Here is a 3792-nt window from a genome sequence, read left to right as displayed (position 1 = left end):
CAAAATGATATAACGCGGACATAATAGCGTGTGTTTTTTTTTTAAATAAAAAGTATTGAGACATATTAAAATGTTAAGTCCGACAACCATGGACGACACGTTTCCTTTACTGTAAAAATATTTGGAAACAAAGATCAAATTTGTTTCAGTTAAATAGTTAAAATTATCGATACTTTGCCATTGTATTTTTCACAATTTTAAACGAAACATTATCAATTTTAAATCAAATATACTGTTCTTTTTACTTCAAGAAAGCATAACGCACCATTTGTCCTTTGCTATATTCAATTAACAAAATGAATTAAATCTATGGCAAGCAACTCTACACAGTCTAGTACTTTTGGTTTCGATATTGTCACTTTAACGGGCTGTTCAATGATAAAATACAATTCAACATGTTTGTATCTCCGTCCAGTTTAACTATGTTTGTAGAACCATTCCATATGTTGAACATTGAAGTGCATATCTTACGATATACATCGTAAATCGCCATTTAGAGAATGATGCTAGTCTTTTAATATGAATTGAAACCTGCCGAGTTCTGAGTAGAAGCTGACTTCACTGGTAGATTGTCTGTCACCTAATACTCCCAATAGATGTTTATCAAATCAAATGTCTATGTATTTTCAAAGTGATTTGAGTTTGAAAAGCCCCAAACTTCGCACCTGAAATTTAATTGGGATTAAAACATACGTCAACAAAATTGAAAGCAACTTTATTAGGCATTACAAAAATATGTTTAAGAATGGCTTCGCCGATTTCCATACATGTATTTGTTTCAAAGTTGTTAATGTTATTAGTTTTCACCCTTAGATGATTTAATTGTTTACATTTTCCATAAATATTTCGATACAAATGGGTGTTACTGACGTGCAAGCAGTAAAATCTCCAGTAAAGTTATAGCGGTGTGACCCACGAAATATTGTATTCTGTATCTATGTAAAAAATCAACTTCAACAAATAAGCATCAATTGCATTCAAAATTGGCCCTACATATGTTCTAGTGCGCAACAGACTGTTCGTCGACGGTAGGGTAGTAAGAGCCTGGGAGATCGATGTGTCTCGAGAGCAGCGGCTATCTCGTGAAACCCATACCGGAAGCGCAGCTGGAGAGCGCGTAAGCGCATAGTAACCGCGACGGCGATGGGCGCCTAACAGACCCCCAACTTGGACATAACCCGTCATCGCAACCCGGAAATGTGCCTCAATCCACTCATCAACTATGATGTATAAATTTATGTATCTTGCCTATTCCCAAAACGGGAGAAAATATAACTGGTAACGCCATGTAAGATCTATCCTTGATGACTGTGGTCAAAGTCATGTGTGGCTAAACCAGGATTATTTCTATTCTAGAGAGTCACTTATACTAAAGATACACACGCCTTAGGGACCAGTATCAGTATGAGTATGTGCAAAATTGGCATAGCAGTACGTTTGAATCAAACAAATGCCTAAACTTTCGCATACAAAACCGAGGCCATCCTACTCCATACCTTACAAAAATTATGTGTAAGTAGCTATTAAATACAGCCTGTGTTAGTATACAACTAAATGATTTGCACGTTTATAAACAGCGGATGCAAGTTTATATTTAGCAATATACAATGTATGCATGTATACATAGATACATAGTAGATGAAAAACTTTGTGAAAGCACAGAAAATACAAGTAGCAACTATACTTTCTATATAACACAGGGATCTTCATACTTAATATGGAGATTTGTACTACACATATCATTGTGTTCTTTTGTAAAAGGTAAAGAAAGTGTAGACTTGAACAAAAAAAATATGTGAAAAAAAACCCAAAGTGTATAGTTGAAAGCATTCATTTCAGTGCACATCAATGTAAAGCAAGTACATTATAAGTTATGGGTTCATTGATTAATAATCTTACAACTGACCAATTTGGAAATTCCGATCCTTGGCAAATGGTGTGCTTTTGAATTTTCCATGCTAGTTGAAAACTATTTTTTAGCCCTGGTACTGTTGGGATTTTACTATGTTTTTTACAGATAAAAACATACCTTTTCATTTCAAGAAATAAAATATTAATGGGGGTCATTTTTTCAGAACAAATCCCAAGTAGAATATCTTGGCAAGAGATGTTGGGAAAATTGATGTTGTTTAGATTCATTGAATATTTTATATAGTTGATAATGGGTTGAATGTGTTCACATTCCCAGAAAAGATGAGTTAAGGTTTCCTCATGTTTTTTACAAAAAGAACATAGATTGTCGTTAACAATTTTCATTTTATATAACAGAGATTTTGTACCCAAGATTCTGTGTACAATTCTAGTTTGAAGCCATTGTATATATGTATCTCTGGAGTTTTCAAAAACAAAGTTATGTACAAACTTCCAGTCAATGTTATTATATATTTCATTCCTGTTATTTTGACATGTAGGTTTTTCTTTATTAAATGTATATGTGCTATATATTGATTTATTTGGTTTTGCTTTAAAAACAATAACATTCAGATAGGAAGAGATAAATACTCCAGTGGTGTTTGGCTTGTTTACAGTAGCAAAACTTGATTTTTTAATAAAATCTGATACAGTTCTTTTAACTCCTTCATAGAATACAAAAATTAGCACTTTTCCAGTGTAATTCTCAATATCATTCTTGGTCTTAAACCCTCCAGAGGTACATAATATGTCTCTAACAAGTCTAATTCCTCTTTCATACATGTTCTTATTATAAATGCAATTCATACCAATTTTAAAGTTGTCATTGTAAAATGATGGCATATTTAATACATCATCAAATGTACAAATCTTAAATTTGTTAACATATATGCTATAGTAATTAAGAACATCTTTCCAAAATGTGTTAGTTAATCTTTTAACAATTTTTTGCACATATGCATTACCCCTATTTAACATTTTTTTAACATCAAACAGTGAATAGACTAATACAAAGCATTTACCTGTACATAGTGCAAGTTTCTTTATCCATGTTAGCTTCATACTTTTTTCAAATGAGTATATATCTATCATATTCAGCCCTCCCTCTTCATAAGGTTTGATAAGAACATTGTGTTTGATTTTCAAAGGACCATCCCATATGAAGTTGTAAAAACAATTGTGTATTTGATTTAATATATGTACTCCTGGACTGGGAAGAGCAATAAATAAATGAGTGAAAAGGGGGAGTAACATGGATTTAACTACAGTTATCTTTCATAAAGGTGAGATATTTCTCCTTTTCCAAACATTTATGATATTTTGTAACAATGTCAATTTACTAGAATAATTATAATCAATCATTTTCTCTAGGTTGACATCAAATATGATACCTAGTACTTTGAAATTGGTTGAACCCCATATAAGTTTGTATTTAGTTTTTATTGAGTGTGTACTATATTTCTTGGAGCCTATCCATATGAGTTTTGTTTTGTCATAGTTAATTTTTAGTCCAGATTCCAGGGCAAAGGTATGCAATAGGTCAAGTGCTGTGTTAAGAGAACTTTCAGAACCGTCTAATAAAAGTGATGTGTCGTCTGCAAATTGGGAAATTTTGTATTCAATGTTTTCAATAGTTATTCCGTTAATTTGTTTTGAGTTTCTTATTTTGATTGCCAATGTTTCTGCACATAGTATAAAAATGGAAGAACTGATCGGATCGCCTTGACGGCAGCCTTTTTCAATTTTGAATGATTCAGACAGGAATCCATTGATTTGAATGGCTGACATAGTGTTGTATAAAAAAAGAGAGATCCATTTTCTGAACATTGGACCAAAGTTAAAACCATTGTAAATTTTAGAATGTGTGAAAACAACTTTCAA

The sequence above is a fragment of the Dreissena polymorpha genome, chromosome 2 (genome assembly GCF_020536995.1).
Source record: "Dreissena polymorpha isolate Duluth1 chromosome 2, UMN_Dpol_1.0, whole genome shotgun sequence".
Taxonomy (NCBI): domain Eukaryota; kingdom Metazoa; phylum Mollusca; class Bivalvia; order Myida; family Dreissenidae; genus Dreissena; species Dreissena polymorpha.
The sequence above is the reverse complement of the archived record's forward strand: the minus strand, read 5'-3'. Positions refer to the sequence as shown.